We start from the raw sequence: 23,918 nt of genomic DNA on the forward strand, positions 1-23,918 counted from the left end.
CGCAGCCTCTATTTATAAGCTCGATTCGGCCTCCAGCTGGATAACGATCTTGACAGGGAATATTCGCTCATGCAGGGGATGAGCGACTCATTGATTGCTATGTGCTCTTTCTTCTAGAATAACGACGCTTTTGGATAACAAATTTTTGACCGGTTCGTCCTGGCGTCTTCACAAGCTGGCACGTGTCCCCTTCTAGAACGTCGTCCTAGGTGAATGGTGCGCCGCATCCAGCTCATTTCCTCACGTTTTCCTTCTAGAAACCAGCGGTCCCCACTTTAACTGCTTGGCCTCCCCCCTTGATCAACTCCCCTGATTTTTGGCCTTTTTCGCCTTTTGTACGTGCTTGATCAGTTCGGCCTTGCTGCCTTGGACAAGTAGCATTTCTGCACATTTTAACACTTGTTTGCGCGATAAACCGATCAAGTAGTATATGTTTTACCCCCAAAACCGATGCATGCAATGAGCCTTATCAAACTGCTCACACTTAAAACATAGTTGTCCTCAAGTATAAAGAGAAAGAAAAAGAAAGAGAAAAAGATAAGACAAATTTCAGGCATAGTTTACTTATTTCACAAGCAAAAGAAAGATGAACAAGAACTAAAAACACGTATTCACATGTATGCATTGGACCGAATAATTTTCCAACAATCATACCTGAGGTCGAGGTCATACCATTAACCAGTAGCTTATGTTTTTGCTTTTTCGCTTCTGCTTGACGAAGGAGTCAGCTTGTCAAGATTGCTTAATTTAAAAACCACTGTTGGATTCACTCAGTCACTCATTTCTCACCAGAGATGTTAGGACTGTTCACTCGGTGTTGGTACAAATTTAATACTTTGAATCGGACTGCACAAGATAGTTCTTTAAGGTCTTTGTTTCGGGTTGTAACAGGGCTCATGGGTAGTAACTTGTTAGGGTAGGGTCCTAGGGGTTCTAAGTTTAAAAGAGAAAATCACATGAGTCAAAAAGCCAAAGATTTGACTAAACTTGCTGGATCAAATTTGGGTGTTTATTTCTTCTTCCACTTGATGCTCCTTCTCGGTCAATGTTGACCCTTAGCCTTATAACTTTCGGCTTTATTTTATTTTTTTCCTGGGTCAGGTTGCAACTATTTCCTGCTCCTTTCTTTTCTTAAACCTTTTCTCAATTTTTTTTATATGATCAACCTGATTGTCTAACTTGATCGACCCGGCTACCTTTTAATTTTTATTCTATTGCTATCCCCTTTTGTTCCCCTTGATAAATTTCATCTCCTTGACCCTCTTCCCTCATGTGATACGAAAGTTTTTAGTTTTAAGGTTTCAAAGAATGGGTAAGAGTGTATGGGCTCAATGTGGCTAACTAAGGGGTGCCTTTAGTAATGAGGCGGGTTCGTGGAACAAAGGAAGAAAAACTGCTCAACTGGTTAAATCCTAATGCCTTTAGTCCTCACTACTTGTGCAATTTTCATCTCAATATTAAAAGTTAGCCTCTCGTAATTTTTCTTTTGTAAAGAGTAGTAGAAAGTGTTCTACTTTTGGCTTATAACTCACATATAGAGATGCTTCACAGTTGTTTTAGAAATTGAGCGATTCCATCATACTTGCGTCATTCAAATTGATCAAGTTTTTGCAATCAAGTTTTACATGTGAGCGTACAGAATCTTTTCTCTAACTCTTCCACGAAGTAATCAAGTCTTCCATTTATCCGATTTCATGCATATTTCCTATCTTATTGCTATCTAAAATTTGTTATTTTTGAAAAATTTTAGCATGTATGAATTTTCTGTAACTAACCCGTCCCCCCTCCCCACTGCGTATGAGCTCGTCCTCGAGGGACTGGATGCAGTGGAAAGAAGGGTTAGGTACAGGCATATTGCACAAAAACAAACAAGGGAAACTTCTCACAATTAGACCAAGCATTGGGCTAAGTGTGAGGCTGTGCCAATAATCAAAACATGCTAAGAAACACAAAACACTTAAGCAAAACTAAAAACAATTTTCCATAAATTTCTCACACTTAGTCTCGACTTAGAACTAAGTGTGAGAGTGGAGTCAAAACGCAATTTGCACAAAGAAACATAGTTGAGGGTGATATTGTTACCTTCTGGATGGTTGGATCAGGGGATGTTGGACGCCTTCCATATTACCTCCATTTCACAGGCCTTCCTTATTGCCTCCATGGTTCTTACGTTTATTGGAGCTCCTCCTCTTTGGAATTTTTATTCTTTTTCTCCTTGGGAGGGGAAGACTTATGCTGGCGGCGTTAGTGGACTTTCACACCTTGATTGGTATGGTGGTCCTTCTTCGGAGGAGGAAGAACACTTCCTTCATCTGCTCTAATTTGGCTGCCTCCCACAGTCTTGCTTGCGTCTGCGGCTGGCATGGTCCCTCGGTCTACTTGTCTCTTCTCATCTACCTGCTGCCTTGAACCCTCAGCTTCAAGAAGGAGTTGGTTCGGAGTCTGGTGACGCGTCCTTTTCGGGATGGAGTAAACCTCTATAGTCAAAGAAAGGTTACATTCTGTCTCCTTCCGTTGCCATAGGGGATTACTAGGAAGAGGCACCCCTTCGTGAAGGTGCATAAGGTCCTTGCCACTGGGTAGTGACTTGGTGTTCTGAGCAAGCATACCCTCCGTCAGTGGCGGCGTAGAGAAGTCCTTTGGTCGAGAAATTATTTGGCGAACCTTGACGGCGATGTGTCTTTCCACGGGGTTAGCACCGGCGGGGAAACTTCTGAGTAAGAAACCCACACGCCTTATGTCAGTCGGGCTCATAACTGGGAGTGGGCCGATGACCCTAGGAGGTAATGAAGGGGTTTTGGTTGTTGGTGGGATGGGCGGTAACAAGGATCTCTGATTATCACTGTTGATGCCGGCTCCTGAAGAAAACGAGGAGGTACTGGAAACTTCGAGTTGATTGTCCTTCATCTCTTCTGATTATGTTTGCAGGCGATTTGCATTGGAGAGAATTAGATAAAGATAGTAAAGAGGTAGCTGATGGAAAGTGAGATTCGAAAGATCCCTTTTATGCTTGAGCTCCAACTATTGAGATTCCTTCCTATCGAAGTCTCTGCGACCTTTCGCATACCGATGCGCCTTTTTAGAATGCCAGGTGGCAAAGCTTCCCCGACACGCTTCGTTCCTCTCTCTTCAGGGTGTCCTTTCATCTCAACAGTCAGCGCCGCCTGACACTCCTCTAATTACTGCACATTTCTTATCATCTCCTGTTTTTAATCATCTCAATCCCTGCACCACTAATTGAACTCAACTTGCACTGATCACGTGGGCCATGACATCTCTCATAATCCTACTCGATCAGTTTCTTGCTTTTACTTCTGACTTTTGATTTAAATAAAACTAAACCTACTAAAGACTATTTACACTAACAAGGGGCTGACCGAGTTTTCTTGGAATGTCAATTGATCAGATTAAGAAATTTAGACATTATCGATTGATCAAGCAGACTATCCATGAATACTCGATCACTCCTTTTACCTGTTTACTGGCGCGAGCTAGGTGTTGGTAGTGACATGTAGTCCACTACAAACGCCTTTTTGTCCTTTCCGGGTAACCCTTCTTCCTTCAATCTGTTGCTACTTGCGAGCCTTGCCTTCTTGGATTCAAGTCGTTCCCAGCTATTCTGTCTTCCTTGATCAGTCCTCTCTTTTTGGTAGACCCGCTGTTTCTCAGACTTGGACTTGATCAAATACAAATGCTTTTCAAGGATTCTGTCTGAAAGGCCCCCCTTTCTTTCTTCCTACAGAGCTCGGCGCTGGTGATTCGCCTCTGTATTTTCACATTTGTTCCTATCAACTGCCTCCCACTCAAATTCCTGTAGGAAGAGTAACCATCTGATCAATTGCGGGTTTGACTTCTCCCTTGACGGTAGGTACTTGATGGCCGCACGGTTAGTATACACCAGCACCTTCAAACCAAGAAGGTGCTGTCTGAACTTCTCAAATGCAAAAACTACTACCAGCATTTCTTTTTTGGTCGCATCATAGTTTCTTTGCACCTGACCTAATGTTTTTGATGCGTAGAGGACCACATGACTCTTCCCTCGGATTCTTTGACTCAGTACTGCTCTGATTGCATGGTCACCAGCTTCACACATCACTTCAAAAGAGTGATTCCAGTCAGGACCGTGTATCATAGAATAACTCCTTAATCGATCTCTTAGAAACGGGAACGCGGTCTCGCAGACATCAGGATATTTAACGTTGCTCTGGGGTGACTTCGTTAGGACCTGTGCTCTTTCGGCGAAATCCTTTATGAGTCTTCTATGGGCTCCAGCGTGTCTTAACGATGCCCTGACCTCCTCTTGGTCAATGGGGTATGGAAGTTTTGCCGTGTCTGCTCGAAGGTCCGACCAAGTTGAACTTCGCTTCTTAGGCATCAGCTGGGAGTGATGTTGGGGGAGTAGTTGCTTTGTAAGCAAGAGATCGCTTTTCAGCATTCCTTTTAGTGGGGCGGTTCGGTCTGGAGGTTTTTTGACCCTTCTCGGTTGGGTACCCTCTCCTGCCTCGGTAGGTTGCGATGGCTAGCAAAATTCCATAATTGCGCCCCCAACGGCTTGATCATCGCTTGCTCTAGTCATTGTCGCTTCAAACCAATCTTCTGCCTCTCTCCTGATCAGTTTACTCTTAGTAGAGACAGATGAGGTACTTGCAACCCTTTCTCGGTTGTATCCATCCCTTGAATGGTCATACTCCTTCTTCGCACTCAGTAGCTTCCTTAGGACCCTCTTTGCTTCGCTGACCCGTAGCTGTGTGAAGCTTCCTCCCGACGACGAATTGGCCAGGTCCTTGGTTGTTATGTTCATCCCCTCATAGAAAGTATGATGTATCTCAATGTCCGCCATGCGATGATTGGGACATGCATCTAAAAGGCTCATATACCTCGCCCAATAATCGCTCAAGGGTTCATCGTACCCTTGCTTCACACTAGTTATTTCCCTCTTTAGCGCTCTCGTCTTGGATGACGGGACAAACTCGCCTAGGAATACTGACTTGAAATCGGCCCAACTCTCAATGGAGTCGGGGGGCAGGCGCATGAACCAGGTGTTTGCCTCCCCTTTCAAAACGAACGGCAAAGCCTTCAATCTGTAATCATCCTCGGTCGCCCCTGCTGGCCTCCTCTGCGCCCTACAAATCTTACAAAACTCATGAAGGAACTCGTAATGCCCTTCGTAACTCTTTCTGCAGTATGTAGGCAGAATTGCGATCACATGAGGCTTCACATCACAGGCAGTTTGTCCTGGGGTCACAACTATGGCTTGAGGTGGTTCTCCCTCGGTATGTGCGTTCAGCGTCCCGATCTCAGGATCTTCTTCTCCTTGAGCGGCCATCCTTCTCACGTTTCCCTCTATCCTTGGTATCTCTTCCGGTATTGGTCCTCCTATGGTGTATTGCTCCTCGTCACTACTCGAACCTAAGTTAGACGAAGTCGTCGACAAGTCGGATCGAGTGGTTACGAGTATAGATCCTCGTTGAAGTATCTTCGGCCTCCACTGGTCAGGAGCCGAACTGCTGCTCATAAACTGAAACGAAAAGAAAAGAGAAAAATTATGAACAGTATATACGCCAAAATATCACTCTCAATATCAGCTAATAACGCCATCCATCCCTGGCAACGACGCCATTTGAAAGAGCAGGTTTGCGTAGGTGTCGTTCAAGCAAAGGGTGTATCCTACTGATCAGGATGAAACCTGGTATCATTAATTCCTCAACCCTCTTCTACTGGGTAGTATAGTGAAGGTAGGGGTCGAATCCCACAGAGATGGCGACGGTTGGAGTGATTGTGGTGATATTCTGGAGGGTTTTGGTTAGCTACCACGCTTGGGTTGAGTCTCTACCTAGGCAAGAATTTGAAGGTGGTATCCTACTGACTAGGAGGTGTGAGAGGATTCTGATATGCAGCTGTGTATGTGGACATGGTGAAACAGAAAATATTCGAAGAGTACTAGGTTTCTATTTTGGGCTAAACAGAATATCAGAAGGTAGTGGTAGTTAGGTGACTGGGCCTGTAGATCTGAAAAGTAGCAGCTGAAAGGTAAGGACAAAAGTAAAAAGTTGTCAAAAAGTGGTCCCAAACTTGGATGGAGATGTTGTCTTCTTCAACGTGAATCGAATCAGACCAGCAAAACCAGATTCATCACCATAAAAACACAGATTAACAGCTTCAAGAACACAGATCTACAATTAAAACTTCAAATCAACAGATCGAACACTAAAACTGCAATTATGCTTACTGGTCAACATGCAGGGTGGCAGAAATCACGTAAACTGGGTTTTCACACTTAACTAATTCAGATAAAAAATCTAATAGCTATCTAGACTTGCAAACTCAGAGAGATTAACTACAGAAGTTAAAACATGCGATTCCTCACTGGAAATTACCGTAACAGCTAGATCTAAGCTATCTAGGCAGAAAGAAGTGAAAACAAACATGAACCGATGCAGGAAAACAACTTCATAGCATTTAGAAAACGTTTGGATCTCAACCAAGACTTCAAAATAAGCAAAATACTGGAAATGCAAAAGATCCAACATAGAGAAAACAAACAAGATTAACTAGAAAGCAAATAAAGATTGTTTTTGCCACTCCGGGCGATGGAACTACTAACTACGATCGTGCTGACTCGAACGAAAGAATGGAAATCCGGCAAACTGATGATCTTCAAGTGACCATGGCTGTGGCGAGGAACGAGACTCTGGACTGGGCTGAAGGACTGAACTACCGAGAGAATTCTACCTAAGAGTAATGATGATGAATATGAGTTTTTTTTCTCTCTCCATGTGGCTTCCTTTTATAGGGAGGCTTACCCTTGATTTTAGGGTAAAACCTTGTGGTGAGATGACTTCTTTGCCCTTAATTGTGGTTGATCAGTCCCCGCTATCCTTCTTCTCCATCTCGAGCCATTTTTGCATGTATACTGGTCAGTACGTAATCGTCCTGATGCCCTTTTCACCTGAAGTATTTGAAGCTTTGCCTACTGGCTAGAACACTCAACCTGCACACTTTGAGCAACTGTTTTGCAGATATAATCAATTACGCACATCATACTGACCAATAACCAAGGCCTAGAATATGACTTATCAAACTGCTCGCACTTACCACATGTTTGTCCTCAAGCGTGAAGAACAAACAAAAAGAAGTAAGTAGAATTCTAGCCTGGTTACTCCCCTGACCGACTCTATCCTACCCTAGACTCTAACTACGACGCAAAGAAAAACACATAACAAAGACAAACAAATAAAAGAAAACTAAAACACTTAAAACACATTAACACAGTAATTGGGCTATATTTTCAACCATCCCTCCCCTCGGGATCAGGTGCAATCCGGCCTTAGACAGCCTTGAACTTCCACCGCCCTTCTTTTCTCTCCCAGTCAGTATATCCGCTTGTCAGGATCACCCATTCCTCTCGGCCAAACACTAGGTTCACTCAGTCACTCATACCTCACCAGGAATGTTAGGACTGCATTTCTCTCAATGTGCTCAACCACGATTGCTTCGGACTTAGATCTCACGGGTAGCTACTAAAGGGCTTAAAGGTTTGTAACGGAGCTATTGGTTTGTAATGTTTTGGGGTGGATGTTCCTAAGGCTCTAGGTTCAAAATTTCTGCTTTATTGAGGTGGGGGAACTGTGTACACTTGGGCTCTTGGTTGTTGCTTCTCTTGGCTGGCGCTTCTGGCTATGATCACCAACTGGTCAGTAGCTTCTTGTGGCTTCGCCACCCTTATTCATTCTCTTTCTTTTTTGTGGTCAAGTTTTCTGACCATTTTTCTTCATATTCTTCTCTTTTTTTCCTTTTTGTGGCTTCGCCACCCTTATACCTTCTTCTTCTATTTTTTGTGGACCTGGGATAACTCCTTGGTCGATTTTCTTCCAAACTTTCTTGCCCAGCTGGATTATGCTTTCTTGTACACCTTCTGGCCCCTTCTGGCCAGTAAACTCCAATCGTCTCATTCCGTGCATACACAATCCCAGTGGCTACGGGTGTATACCTGGGTACAAAGAGTTAAGGAAATGGGTTCTAAAGGTGGTTTTTTTGGGGGGGGGAGGGGGGTTTCTACTGCTTTCAGTGTTCGCTACTCGTGGTCACTTCATCTTAGGTAGTTCGTGGTAGCCGCTCTCTTTTTTTTCTAAATATGTGGAAAGTGGTTCCACTTTAAGCTTATAACTCACATTTTAAGAGGGCTTTCGTGTTTGGCTCTAAGGATGTGCTTTTTCCTCATACTTGCGTCATCTATCCTGGCTAGGAGGTACTAAGGGGGGTAGTTTCTGTTTTCCAACATGTCGTATATCCCTCAATTCCCCTCACCGTTAGCTCAGGACAATTGAGTTTTAAGCCCAATCAACACACAAAAGAAAAAAAAAACTAGACCTAACAAGACATTAACACAAACACAAACTTCACATATACACATGTCATACTGGCCAGTGCAATCCATCTCCCACTTCACACGTGTCTGCCCCAGATGAGGCTGTGAAGTGGAAAAAGGTTATGGCCGACACACAGACATACCAAAACACAACAAAACATACTTATACTAAAAACTTCTCACACTTAGATTATACAATAGGCTAAGTGGGAGGAGTTACAAAACAACAGAAACCAACAAAAACAAAACAACTATATGCACAACTCCTCACACTTAGACCATGTAATGGGCTAAGTGTGGGCCAACATGCTTACGAAAAACAATAAACAAGTAAACACATAAAACATGCGCCAAAGAGACAAACCCTTTACTTCTCACACTTAGACTATTAAATAGGCTAAGTGTTAGAAATGGGGTTTGCGCACAAACACAAATTATACTACCTAAAAAAAACAAATAAAGTACGAAAAACTAAAAACTGAAAATAAAAAGAAAACTAACTGGTCAGGTGGGGTGGTCTATCGGTGACACCTGCTCTTTCACGGCGCAGGCGGTGCAAGTGGTTCCTTTTCAGTTCCAGCTTGGTTCTCGTCAAATTCCGCCGGCTCCTCAGCATGCGCCGGCACATCGGTCTCCCTATCTTCTGTCTCAGGTACTTGCGGTTCATTAGTTCGGCCTCCATGGCCACTCGGTCCAACATCTTCCTCTTGTCTTCTTTGTGCTAAAATCATCAGTATCTCGTCTATCACGGACGTCATCCTGGTCATTTCTGCTATCATCCGGTGGTTTTCCTCTCCTAGCCTGGTAACAATCGTCTCCAAAGTCTCTTGCTTCTGACTCTGCCTCGTCTGTCCTGCAGACTCCTTCAGGATTCCTTCCATTACTGATGCTAACCGTGTCATTTATGATCTCATCTGTTTGTTTTCCTCCGCTATCTCGTCCACGGCCTTCTCTAGCCTTTCCTGTCTCTGCTCCTGATCTTGTGTTCCCGGATGTGTTGCAGATCTCCCAGTCGGTATAGCTTCTTCTCCCATTGCGTAGAAATGTGGTACGCCCTGCCTCTTGTAAACGGTGTTCGTTCGGACGAACAAAGGTGTATCAAAAAGACCAGGCGGATCCACCATGATCTGGTCGGATAAGTCTTCGGCCTCCATGATGATGATGTTATTTCTGACGAACACTCCAAAGATATGGCAGAGAGTGAGGTTCCTCGCTGGGTGGGTGGCAATTAGATGGCATTGGTAGGGGGTCCAAAAACCCAGATGCAACTTCCTTCCATGCTTGGCGCACCAGAGAAGATATAACTCCGTCATCGATGTCCTAACAGCGGAGTTCGACTGCCCCAACAAATTGAAATCTAGGTAAAGCTGTACAAGACGCAGAATCGGGTTGTTGAAATGAACGGAGCGGGAAATAGTGGACTGGAATTGCCCTGCATCAGGGTGAGTAAGTTCCTCCCAGGCTTCCTGGGGCTCAAATTCCACATGTCTACGGGGAATTCCCCGCTCCCTACTTCTCCACTCAGGCCCTATGGCCTCCTCTAAACTGCACATTCCTAGACGAACGGTCCACTCAATCAAGCTCATCCGTATCTCTCCGCCAAACAGCCTAAAACTGATACATTCCTCATCTAGATCAGTGGTGACCTTAAACCTAAAGGTCGTGAAAAACTCCTTCGCTAACCCAACCGGGACACTCGGATCCCCATTCTCCAACAACCACTCAAAACCCAACGCGTGCAAATAAGAGAGAAACTGCTCGCTGGCACCCAACTCATCTAAAGAAGGAATATGAAGTACCTTTCCGCTCTTCACTTGCTTACTCCCTTCATCCTTGCTATCGAAAACTTTCTGTAGCTCCTTCGAGTCGAAAAGCTTCATCTCCTCCACCAGATCATCAGTAAGGTCCACTGTCCAGCGCCGGTACCTCAGTCTCTCTACCGGTGGGTGGACTAACTCCCGATGATCATTTTGAAGCTGTTATTCGGCGTACTCCTCATCCTCCAAAGAGATATCGCTGTCGGAGGCTGATTCCTCGCTGGCAGCGTATTCGCTATCACTTTGTTCCCTCCGGTGTTCCTGGACTCGCTGAACTGACTCAGTAATGACTATGCCAGTGTTCACTGTACGTGGCTTCTTGTTGCTGGGCTTCTTCTTCATAGGGGCCTTCCCCTTTCGTTTTCTCTCTTCACTGTATCTAACTTCCTCTCCGTCATCCTTGTCTTTCTCTTCTTCGGGTTCCTTCTCAGCTTGTGTCGAAAATGGATCCTAGGTAGTAGGACTGGTCTCCTTGTGGCCTACTGACCTGGATGCGAGGTCCAGACCCTCAGCCATCCCATCAGCCTCTTCACCTTGGCCACTCAGTGTTGGAGAGACCGCTTCGGTTTCCATTGCAGTATCCTCTAGGGCAGTAACAGGTAAAGACTCCTCCCCAGGTTTTGTGGAAGTGGTCCTCTCTTCTTCACTCAAGATCTCCACGGGATCTGCCTCTGTGTTCGGCTTCGCCTTACTAGCTGCCCACTTCCCTAAGCATCGTTGAGATACCCTTTGCGGCTTTGGCTGTCTAGCCTTAGGTTCGCCCTTCAACACCAACTTCCTCTTGATGGCCTTCGGTTTTGTCACCGGAGGTCCCACTGGGTTGTGTACTTCTGGTCTTGCTTCTGTTTCTTTTGCTTTCGTTTCATGTGCTTCAATAGATGTATCATCCCTCTCTGCTTCTGGCTGGGGTGATTCCGGCATAATCTCTTCTTCCCTAGCTTGGTTTTCCGAGCAGTTTCCTTCTTCGGCTTCTTCACTCTCCCCTACTGCTCGTGATGCGAGGTCTAGCCCCTCAGCCACCACGGCAGTGTCATCTTCCATCCGATTGACATCATCTAAAATAGCCTGAAATTCCACATCGGTCATTAGGCCCTGCTTCTTGGCTGATTCTTTCAGATCTATCTCCTCCCTCGCCACTTTTCGGGGAACGACTTCCGCCGTCAGCGTTCTCTCCGATCCGACTTCCCCCTGTAGGTTCCTCTGTTCCTGACCTTTCCTCGCTTCACGTTCTTCTGAGTCGGAATCGTAATGAGCGGAAATGGGGTCAATCTCCATTGAATCACTGTATTTGGAGTTTCTAAGGGTTCCGAGGACTCAGGTGGTGCGGTAGTCGATGGAGCTTCTCTTTCTGGTGGAATTTCGGAGGAAGTCGCAATGGAGGTGGGGAGTGTTGCTGTAGCTGGTACAATCAGTTCCGAAGGATTTTCTCCGATTACTCTCTCTTGTCCCCCGATTTGACCAAAACCGGCCAGCGCTGCCGACCAATCCCTATTAGGGTCCTGCTGTCAAAGAAACGCCGCCATTGCTTCCAAGGAGACCATTGTTGGTGCTTGAGGAGTCGGCTCCGAATGATGCGGTTGCGGTTGTGGTTCTGGGCTCGGCGGCTGTTCTTCCCGCGGCTGCTGTGTTGCTGTGACTTCTCCCCGATGGGGTTTGATTTTCTTTGCGTAAGCCTTCTTACCCATAGTCGAATAATGGCGACTTTAGTGGTGGAAAGTAGGGTTTGGAACTGGTGGAGATGGGAAAGAAATTCTGGGAGAGAAAATGTAAATGAGGGTTTGTGAGGAAAAATGGGTGAGACGGTACGGTTATTTGGGAGAGAGCGTGCAGGTATAGGTAATTGTAACCGGCTATGGGAGGTGTCCAGTCGCGTCGTTTCAAAAGAGAGACGGTTGAGAATACTGACTCCTGATTGGTCGGCGTGTCCACTCTCTCTGCTCACGCGCCCCCTCCAGCCGCTGCCACCCTGCAAAAGCTGCAGAAAGTCCACAAATTCAAACTCGTCCCTTAATGATTTCCCCCTATATTTCCTAGATTACAAATAAAGTAAAAAGGACACTTAAATAAAATAGGAGTTTCACCAAAATGGTATTCTGATGGTCAGTACGAACTCCTAATTAATATTTGAGGTCCGAAAAATATTTTTGGTTTTTTTTTTTTTTTTTATTTTTTTCTTAAAACTCACTAGCATGCAAAGGTTCAAATTAATTAACTACCAAATATTTACAATATTTACATTTCTCTTAGGCAATTTAGAATTCTACTTGGCTAGTAAGTGTGGAACTTTCAAAAGAATTGGCCCAGTGGAATTCTAAATTCCTATCCTACTGGTCAGTATGCGGCCAAGGTACGTGGTTATAGTGGAATTTCATCCACTACAGCCGCATCACTGTTGTCTCTAAATACCTTGAGCCTATGCCCATTCACAATAAAAGGTTCAGAGTTAGGAAGACTCTCTGAAATTTCTACTGCTCCATTGGAACAGAGTGAGTTGATGACATAAGGTCTTGTCCATTTCGATTTGAGTTTCCCAGGCATGAGCTTCAACCTTGACTGGAAGAGTAGTACTTTCTGGCCTACATGGAGCTCCTTGTTTCTCAGATTTCTATCATGCCACAATTTAGTTCGCTCCTTGTACCACATGGCGGAATCGAACGACTCCAATCTAAGTTCCTCAAGCTCCTGAAGCTGCAGCTTCCTTTCCTCTTCACAGGCTGTAGCATCCATATTCACTTCCTGTACTGCCCAGTATGCCTGGTGTTCAATTCGAACCGGTAAATGGCATATCTTCCCAAAACGATCCGATACGGGGACATCCCTATGGGGGTCTTGTAGGATGTTCGGTATGCCCAGAGAGCATCTTCTAACCTCACACTCCAATCCTTCCTAGAAGGATTTACAGTTTTCTCTAGAATCTTCTTGATCTCGCGGTTAGAAATCTCCGCCTGACCGTTAGCTTGCGGATGGTAGGGACTCGATAGTCTGTGGTGCACACCGTATTTTTTTCATTAAGGCCTCAATCGTGCGATTATAGAAGTGTGTACCTTGATCAGATATGATCGCCCTCGGAACTCTGAACCGGCTGAAGATATGACTCTTTAAGAACTTGGCCACCTACTTTGCTTCACAAGTGCTCGTGGCCTTGGCTTCTATCCATTTGGAGATGTAATCCACCGCGACTAAGATATACAAATTGCCATAGGATGAAGGAAACGGACCCATGAAGTCCATTCCCCAAATGTCGAACAATTCACATATAATTACCAGAACCTGGGGCATCTCGTCTTTCGCAGATATCCCACCGGTCAGTTGACAGCGCTCACAACTTCTGCAGAACTAGTACGCATCCTTGTTGAGGGTTGGCCAATAGAAGCCGCTATCCAAAATCTTCCTTGCCGTCTTCTTAGATCCGAAATGTCCTACACATGCTAACGAGTGGCAATGGATCAGAACGTCTCTTTGCTCCCAGTCAGGAACGCACCTCCTTATCACTTGATCGGATCCCACTCTCCACATATAGGGGTCGTCCCAAAAGTAGTATTTTGCCTCACTCTTGATCTTCATTCTTTGGGCCTTAGTAATACTCTGCATTTCTGGAAGTTCTCCAGTCACCAGGTAGTTGGCTAAGTCTGCATACCATGGTTCTTGCCCTACATTCTCCTTTCCTTTTCTTGTATCATACTGGCCAGTAAGCTTCATCACTCCTTCCCAGTCAATCTTCCTGACTTCAAAAATTACCTCGCATAAATGCTCCTCTAGAAACTTGTCGTGCACCTCTTCGCTGTTTCCATCTTGCACTATTCTACTCAAATGGTCCTCCACCTTATTCTCGACTCCTCTCTTATCTTCCACCGCCCAATCAAATTCTTGTAACAAGAGGACCCATCGGATCAAACGGGGTTTGGATTCCTTCTTGTCAATCAGATACTTAATCGATGCGTGGTTAGTATAAACGATGACCTTGGATCCCAACAAATATGGCCGGAACTTCTCGAAAGAATACACCACTGCCAGCATCTCTTTTTCAGTGGTATCGTAATTCCGTTGGGCTTGATTCAGAGTCTTAGAGGCATAAAAAATTACGTACCTCTTCCCATCGATCTTCTGACCCAGTACGGCTCCCACTGCATAATCGCTGGCATCGCACATTACTTCGAAAGGGTAGTCCCAGTCAGGAGCCCGTATGATAGGTGCAGATATCAGCTTTTCCTTGAGAAGGTTCAAAGCGGCCTTGCATTGCTCATCAAAAATGAACTCCACTTCATTATGAAGAAGTCGGGTAAGGGGTTGGGCGATCTTGGAGAAATCCTTGATAAATCTTAAATAAAATCCGGCGTGCCCTAGAAAACCCCTTATCCCCTTCTGATCAGTAGGGAATGGTAATTTGGATATAACATCCACCTTGGCTCGATCCACCTGGATACCTCTTTCTGAGACCACGTATCCTAAAACTATCCCTTTGGTGACCATAAAATGGCACTTCTCAAAATTCAAAACCAGACTTTTTGCTTGACACCTTTCTAGAACTACGTCCAAATGATGAAGGCATGAGTCGAAAGAGTCTCCGTAGACCGTAAGTCATCCATGAATATCTCTATACAGTCCTCAATCAGATCAGAGAATATGCTCATCATACATCGTTGAAACGTACCTGGAGCGTTACATAAGCCGAAAGGCATGCGTCTGTATGCATAGGTTCCAAATGGGCAAGTGAAGGTGGCCTTATCCTGGTCTTCAGGATCTACGTAAACTTGGAAGTATCCGTTGTACCCATCTAGAAAACACAAGTACTTTTTCCCAGCTAATCTCTCCAACATTTGGTCGATGAAAGGCAAGGGAAAATGGTCCTTCCTGGTCGCATTATTCAGCTTATGGTAATCGATGCACATTCGCCAACCCGTGACCAGCCTCGTTGGGATCAGCTCATTCCTCTCATTTTGAACGACTTGGATTCCCGACTTCTTTGGGACCATGTGGATCGGGCTGACCCACTCACTATCTGGCACTGAATAGATAATCCCTAGCGACAACAATTTCAAGATTTCCTTCAATATTTCTTCTCGCATGTTGGGGTTTACCTTCCTTTGGGCATCTCGATGTGCCTTTGCTCCCTCTTCCAGCCTGATGTGGTGCATGCATACATCGGGACTTATTCCCACTAAATCTGTAAGGCTCCATCCAATTGCTTTCTTATTCTTACTCAACACAGTCAGTAGCCTTGCCTCTTGTTCCTTTGTAAGGCTGCTGCTGATGATCACCGGATATGAGTTCTCCTCTCCGAGGAAGGCATACTTCAAATTCGATGGCAATTTCTTCAGCTCAACTTGGGGTGGAAGCGTGTCTTCGGGTAGAGGGTTTTTCTCAGCCTCTCCTTCTTTCTCTATTTCTCCCTCTGAAGATTCCTCTATACTGACTGGTAGCTTGGCCTCTGTGGCTCCAATAAATTCCGATTTCTGGCAGAAGTCCTTAATTGCTCCCTCTATCTCTTCATCGGTTAACCCTTGGCTACTGATCAGATCACACCATGCAGCAGCTTCTACGTCAGCCTGCTCATAAACATCTAAAGCTTGGAGTTTCTCCTGCAATAGTTTGGTCTCAAGAAAATCTTGGACTAAGGGGTCAATCACATCAACATAGCATACATTTTTAGAATCAATAGGCTTTTTCATGGCCTCATTGATATCAAAAGTAAACTTCTCCCCATGAAAATCAATGCAAATTGTTCCCTCAGCCATGTCTACTATCGTCTTGGCCGTTCTAAAAAATGGTCTTCCCAACAATATGCCACTAGATTCCCTAGCCTCGGACTCACTCATTTTGGTCACGTAAAAGAACGCAGGGTAGGTAAAATCATGCACTCTAACCAACACATTCTCTAAAACTCCCTCAGGAGTTATGCATGACCTATCAGCCAGTTGGATCAACACTCTAGTGCTCGACAATCTAACTCCCTTAATCGGTTATAGATTGACAAAGACATGGCATTAATAGAATCTCCAAGATCACTCATTGCATGCTCGACTTTCACATCTCCTATAGTTATGGGTAGAGTGAACATACCTGGATCGGCCCTCTTGGGCGGTAGCTTCTCCTGCACAATTGCAGACGCGATCCCTTCTACCATGATCTTCCCATCCTCTTGGGCTTTCCCGGCTATGAATTCCTTAATGAACTTCCCAAGTGGGGGTAGTTTCACGGCTTGGAGGAATGGTATGGTGACATCCAATTTCCCAAAAATCGACAAGTAGTCCACCGGGTTCTCCTTCTTTCTTTTTGTAACAAAGCAGAAAAGGAATGGTCTCTCCCCCTTTTTCTCATGTACCGGTCCCTCAGCACCCTTCTTGGAATCTTCCTTGGGCAAATTCTGGGTCTGAGCTCCCGTTCTGGATTCTACCTCTTGATTGTGTTCCTTCCTGACCAGTACGCTCTCGGGTTTACCTCCTTCACATGGCGTCTCCCCCAAGAGAAATGGGTCCTGCTTCCGCGGCATGGATCTCTTAAGCTCTTCCACTGAGATGGTGTCGCCCCCTATCTTCGTTCCACTCGGCTCTCCACTTGGTTGTTTCGGTTGAGATCCATCATAAGTACTTCCTGACGTCAATGTAACCTTACTCACATTCGCCTTTTCTGGTATTTGGACTATAGAAGGGAGTTTCCCTGCATTTCCTCTTATTTTACCCATAGAATTGGCCAGTTGGGCCAACTGCTTATTCATCATATCCATGTTCGCTTTATGTTCCTTCTGGGCATTTTGCATCCCCTGCGCTACTTCGTTGTGGGATTGCAACTCGCCCTTAATACCTTGCTGCGACGCGAGCAGTTCTCCCATCATGTCTTCCATGGATCTCCTTGACCTGTTAGGGTATTGTGACTGATTTGGGCCTTGGTGCTGGTTGTACTGGGAACTTTGGTTGGGCTGGGAATTTTGGAAGTTTTGCTGGTTCTGGTTAGGTGGGTACTGGTTATACTGGCCAGGAGGGTTGTACTGGTCCTAGTGATATTGGTTCTGATTTTGGTTTTGGAACTGATTTTGGTTCTGATGGTGCTTGGGTGCTTGATTCGGCTGATTTTGATAATTTTTGAAGTTTCTCTGGTGGGGTGGTACATAAACAGGATTTTGGTTTTGGGATTTTTGGTTCCTTCCTGACCAGTTGAACTGGTGGTCCGGGTTTGCTGGTCCACGGTTGGGGTTTTGGTTTTGGTGGGGGTTATATTGGTTCTGGCCTTGACCTTAGTTTTGATTTTGGTTCCCATCTCCCCATCGAAAGTTTGGGTGATCCCTCCATGGTGCGTCCCGTTGTCTCCCCTCGATCCAATTCCCATTTGAGTTAAAATACCCGGCAGCATTAGCCTGTTCCATGCTGACCGAGTCGATTGGCTGATCATAGCTCTGTCCTTGGTTTCCTTGTTCTGCTCCCTTATAGTTCCCAACTGGGGAAACCGGCGGTGTATTCTTCTCGATTGCGCTCAGGAGTGACTTCTTTAGCTCATCCATCTTCAAGTCTATCTTCTGTTTAAGCTTCTGCTCCTGGTCAGTAGACGAGGCACTTGCAACCCTTTCTCGGTTGTATCCATCCCTTGAATGGTCACATGAGGCTTCACATCACAGGCAGTTTGTCCTGGGGTCACAACTATGGCTTGAGGTGGTTCTCCCTCGGTATGTGCGTTCAGCGTCCCGATCTCAGGATCTTCTTCTCCTTGAGCGGCCATCCTTCTCGGGTTTCCCTCTATCCTTGGTATCTCTTCCAGTATTGGTCCTTCTATGGTGTATTGCTCCTCGTCACTACTCGAACCTAAGTTAGACGAAGTCGTCGACAAGCCGGATCGAGTGGTTACGAGTATAGATCCTCGTTGAAGTATCTTCGGCCTCCACTGGCCAGGAGCCGAACTGCTGCTCATAAACTGAAACGAAAAGAAAAGAGAAAAATTATGAACAATATATACGCCAAAATATCACTCTCAATATCATCTAATAACGCCATCCATCCCTGGCAACGGCGCCATTTGAAAGAGCAGGTTTGCGTAGGTGTCGTTTAAGCAAAGGGTGTATCCTACTGATCAGGATGAAACAATCCCCTGCTAAGCCTAAAACCTGGTATCAATAATTCCTCAACCCTCTTCTACTGGGTAGTATAGTGAAGGTAGGGGTCGAATCCCACAGAGATGGTGACGGTTGGAGTGATTGTGGTGATATTCTGGAGGGTTTTGGTTAGCTACCACACTTGGGTTGAGTCTCTACCTAGGCAGGAATTTGAAGGTGGTATCCTACTGACTAGGAGGTGTGAGAGGATTCTGATATGCAGCTGTGTACGTGGACATGGTGAAACAGAAAATATTCGAAGAGTACTAGGTTTCTATTTTGGGCTAAACAGAATATCAGAAGGTAGTGGTAGTTAGGTGACTGGGCCTGCAGATCTAAAAAGTAGCAGCTGAAAGGTAAGGACAAAAGTAAAAAGTTGTCAAAAAGTGGTCCCAAACTTGGATGGAGATGTTGTCTTCTTCAACGTGAATCGAATCAGACCAGCAAAACCAGATTCATCACCATAAAAACACAGATTAACAGCTTCAAGAACACAGATCTACAATTAAAACTTCAAATCAACAGATCGAACACTAAAACTGCAATTATGCTTACTGGTCAACATGCAGGGTGGCAGAAATCACGTAAATTGGGTTTTCACACTTAACTAATTCAGATCTAAAATCTAACAGCTATCTAGACTTGCAAACTCAGAGAGATTAACTACAAAAGTTAAAACATGCGATTCCTCACTGGAAATTACCGTAACAGCTAGATCTAAGCTATCTAGGTAGAAATAAGTGAAAACAAACATGAACCGATGCTGGAAAACAACTTCATAGCATTAAAAAATGTTTGGATCTCAACCAAGACTTCAATATAAGCAAAATACTGGAAATGCGAAAGATCCAACATAGAGAAAACAAACAAGATTAACTAGAAAGCAAATAAAGATTGTTTTTGCCACTCCGGGCGATGGAACTGCTAACTACGATCGTGTTGACTCGAAAGAAAGAATGGAATTCCGGCGAACTGATGATCTTCAAGTGACCATGGTTGTGGCGAGGAATGAGACCCTGGACTGGGCTGAAGGACTGAACTACCGAGAGAATTCTACCTAAGAGTGATGATGATGAATATGAGTTTTTTTTTCTCTCTCTATGTGGCTTCCTTTTATAAGGAGGCTTACCCTTGATTTTAGGGTAAAACCTTGTGGTGAGATGACTTCTTTGCCCTTAATTGTGGTTGATCAGTCCCAGCTATCCTTCTTCTCCATCTCGAGCCATTTTTGCATGTATACTGGTCAGTACGTAATCGTCCTGACGCCCTTTTCACCTGAAGTATTTGAAGCTTTGCCTACTAGCTAGAACACTCAACCTGCACACTTTGAGCAACTGTTTTGCAGATATAATCAATTACGCACATCATACTGACCAGTAACCAAGGCCTAGAATACGTCTTATCAAACTCCCTCGGGGTAAATGCAAGATCCGTCTGCTAACTGTATTTCCATATTAGTTTCGGCGAGCTTGGCATTCCCCAGCTTCTTGAATATAGAGTATGGCATAATATTGATGGAGGCCCCTAGGTCGCACATTGCGTGCTCTATTCGAACGTTTCTGACGGAGATTGGGAGCGTAAATACCCATGGGTCAGTTCTCTTGGGGGGAAGATCACCAGGTAGAACCATATTGGTCACTTCTTCTGCTTCGATCCTCCTTCTCTTTTCAGCAACCTGTCTTCCTCCGCTGTGACTTGATTAGAGGTGACGGATTTAGAGTTTGCATTATGACTGATCCTGGATGACGCAAAACTTGTAGTTGAGCTTTGATAAACTCCTTCTAATTTCAGGGACACTGTGTTGACGTTTTCCCGCCCTGCTGGTGGTTGCACTGTAGACGGAATCTTTCCTTCATTACCTTTCAGCTCGCCCAGCGATATGGCGACTTGAGATAACTGCTTGGTAAGCATCTCTAATGCAACCCTCTGTTCCCTCTGGGTTTCCTGTATTTCACGCACTGCATCATTGGGCTGATGTGGAATCGTCATATCCCCTGGATTTTCATTTTGCTGTCTGTTATTTCTCTGATTAAATCGGCCTCCTCCATAACCTTGCCGATAGAAACCGAACGATCCATACTGCTCTGGTTGGCTCTGGAACTGGTGGTTTTGTTGGTTCCCTTGGAGGTACTGTGGAACATAACTCACCATTTGGTTACTTGACTGCCTTCCCTGGTTGTTATACTGGGGGATTTGGTGTTGGTATCCTCCCCAGTCTCCTTTCTTTTGTCGGCTTGACCAATTGGATTGTCCTCCGCTTGACCAGTTCCGTTGAGGGGCACTTGACCAACCTGCCTAACCCCCTTGCACTCTGTTTCCTCTAGTGTTTGGTCTATCCATGATTCGGGACGGCCAGTTGGACTGCCCGTCAGAGGAGTGCGTCTGCTGTGGAGGGGGTAGTTGTGGTTGGTTTTGATTTTGATTGGTCCATCTGAAGTTTAGGTGATCCCTCCATGGAGCATCTCTCTGCTTCCCCTGGATCCAGTTGCCATTTGCATTCCAGTGGCCTGCGACATTCACTTGCTCAACCTCAGGGGGAAACTCGCAGTAGTAGTAATGACGTTCCTCTGGTGGCGGTGGTTGCGGCACATACTGCGTTTCTTTGGGTGCAGTTGGTGGTGGTGGTCAAGCTTTTTTCACTGCCTCCAGCAGCCTTTTCTCCATTTGCTCAAATCAAGCATCTAGCTTTTCATCATTGCGCGCCTCTGCTGCGTGCACTGCCCATCGTCTGTACTGCCCTCGGGTTGTCTCATACGACCGCTTGGCCTCGATCAGCCTCTCCAGAATATTCTCCAGAGAAATCCCCTTGAGGTGCAAGGTTGAGGTCGTTCTTGCTGTCCACCGTGAGTCCGCCGTAGAAGATCGAGTAGGTCTCCTTTTCTCCCAGCTTGTGGTTGGGGCATGCTTGAAGCAGCCCTTGAAATCTGTCCCAACACTGGCCGAGGGGCTCGTCGTACTCTTGTCTGGCCTCTGTAATCTCCCTTTTCAGGGCACTTGTCTTTGATGTTGGGAAGAAACGGTCGAGGAATATCATGCGGAATTCCGCCCAAGTCCTGATGGATCCCTCTGGTAGCCTTGACAGCCATACTCCTGCGTCCCTTTTCAAAACGAATGGGATAGCCTTGAGCCTGTAATCTTTAGACGTGGATCCAGCCGGGACGGGCTGAATATCGCAGTACCGGCAGAACTCCTCCAGAAAGGCGTACGAACATTCCTTCGAGAGACCGTAGAAGTGGGTCAAGATGGCCAGCACTCCTAATTTGATAGCGATGGTCCGCATCCCAGGAGTGGCGGCAATGGCATGTGTGGGCTCCTTCTCATCATGAGCGTGCAAAGAGCCGATTCCTGAGTCGTCGATGACAATGGCCATCTCTGCTTCTGTTTGCTTTGGTGGTGGTGGTAGTTGGTTTTGCTCAGCTGTTGCTGCTGCCTCTAAAGCTGCTCTGTAACGAGTGGTAACTACGCCGGCTCCCTGGACTCTCCAACGATTGTTAGTTCTTCTATATATCAAAGGATAATTCCAGTAATCGCCTTGGTGGTACCTTCTCATCAACAGCAGGAAAAACAAATAAGAAAAGAAAGAAATAAACTATTTACTCCTACGCACTACACACAAACATAAAGTAACACCATGCTTCCCCGGTAACGGCGCCATTTTAGCGGGCTCGGAAACGTGCGGATTAAGATTGGATCAAGTTATATGGAGGACAACTGAATCGGTTGGACCAGTTAGCAAATTGTCGTTGCCACTTAATCGAATCAATCCTCCAAACGAAATGCGCCAAAGATAATATTTATAACTCCCGATTTCGCACTACTTTAACAGTAAAGTGGCAAGTTCGGGGTGGATCCCACAGAGAAGTTGGTGTGTCGAGTATGTGAGTAGTGAACAGGGGGGTTGGCTGATGTCACGCTTTAACTTGGGAGTTTTAACTATGGTTTTTATCTAGGCAGAATTCAAACTAGCTAGCTTGATCAACGGAAATTTAAACACTGGGTCAAGTAAATTGCTGGTAATAACAGAAAAGTAAATGGGCGATTTAAAAGAGAGAATAACTTCGATTAAACTAAGATACGATTACAGCGTGAAATTAAACTAAGCTAACACTTCGAAAATAAAGAAAGCGGTAAACTGAGAAGAATCTCAGCGGGAAACTTAAGTTACGCCGACAGAAATGGTTATTCTGCAACGCTCCCTTCGGTCGCCCTTTTAACTACGCTATCTAAGCTAAACTAGAGATCTGAACTAAACTAAGCTAAGAGAGCAGAACTAAGCTAAACTAAGCTAAACTAAGCTAATCTAGGCGGAAAGTAAAGTCTCGGATACTTTCTTGTGGTGGCGCAGCCTCTATTTATAAGCTCGATTCGGCCTCCAGCTGGATAACGATCTTGACAGGGAATATTCGCTCATGCAGAGGATGAGTGACTCATTGATTGCTACGTGCTCTTTCTTCTAGAATAACGACGCTTTTGGATAACAAATTTATGATCGGTTCGTCCTGGCGTCTTCACAAGCTGGCACGTGTCCCCTTCTAGAACGTCGTCCTGGGTAACAGAATGGTGCGGCGCATCCAGCTCATTTCCTCACGTTTTTCTTCTAGAAACCAGCGGTCCCCACTTTAACTGCTTGACCTCGCCCCTTGATCAACTCCCCTGATTTTTGGCCTTTTTCGCCTTTTGTACGTGCTTGATTAGTTCGGCCTTGCTGCCTTGGACAAGTAGCATTTCTGCACATTTTAACACTTGTTTGCGCGATAAACCGATCAAGTAGTATATGTTTTACCCCCAAAACCGATGCATGAAATGAGCCTTATCAGACAAGTTGGAGCCACTCTCATGACGCCAGAACTTTACTTCATGTGGTGTATGCTAAACGGAGTTAAGGTCCATCTGGGCTATTGGATAGCCCATGCTTGTCACATGGTTCGGACTCATTCTGATCGCCACCTCTATACGTGCAACCTGCTCGGGGCTTTCCTCAAAAGAAATGTAGTAATGAAGGTTGCTGATTCAGTCACCAACCTGCCTATGTGCGACACCTCGGGGAGTTTTGATCTCCCTTTCTTCTTTAACAAAGGACTCACCATACTCAAGGATGGTGAGTTCCGGTTTTACGAGGTTGGCGGGCCGGAGGTGGTGGCTATAAGCCAAAGCAAGAAGAAGACAAAATGCCGGCCAAAGAATCTGACGGTGAATGGAGGAGGTGAATGGAGTAAATGCTGGAGAAGCTGGGCGAAGCTGCTGAATCGCAAAGGAGGATGATAGAAGCTCAGACGGAGAAAATGACCCAAGCCATCGACGTCATGTTAAAGATGGTATATGTGGTCGAATAACGGATCCTCTCTGCCCATCCGCACATTGCTACCACTGTTCAGGATCCACCAGTTCACTCTGCCGGAACATCGAATAAGAGACAGAAGAAGGATGATGCACCACTACCACCACACCCCATGAAAGCCCGAAAGCCTGGTCCCCGTGGGGACCAGGGTCAGAATTGATCCCCCCCCAGTAAACCAAGTAAATTTTACTTTCAGTTTTAGTTTTTTACTTTTAGTTTTGTGTAGTAGTATGCATGCTAGGTTCTTGCTGTTCTTATACCTTCTCCCACTTAGGCCATGACTTGGCCTAAGTGTGAAGAGTTTGTGTTCTTAGC

This window comes from Salvia splendens, chromosome 5 (genome assembly GCF_004379255.2).
Source record: "Salvia splendens isolate huo1 chromosome 5, SspV2, whole genome shotgun sequence".
NCBI classification, from domain to species: domain Eukaryota; kingdom Viridiplantae; phylum Streptophyta; class Magnoliopsida; order Lamiales; family Lamiaceae; genus Salvia; species Salvia splendens.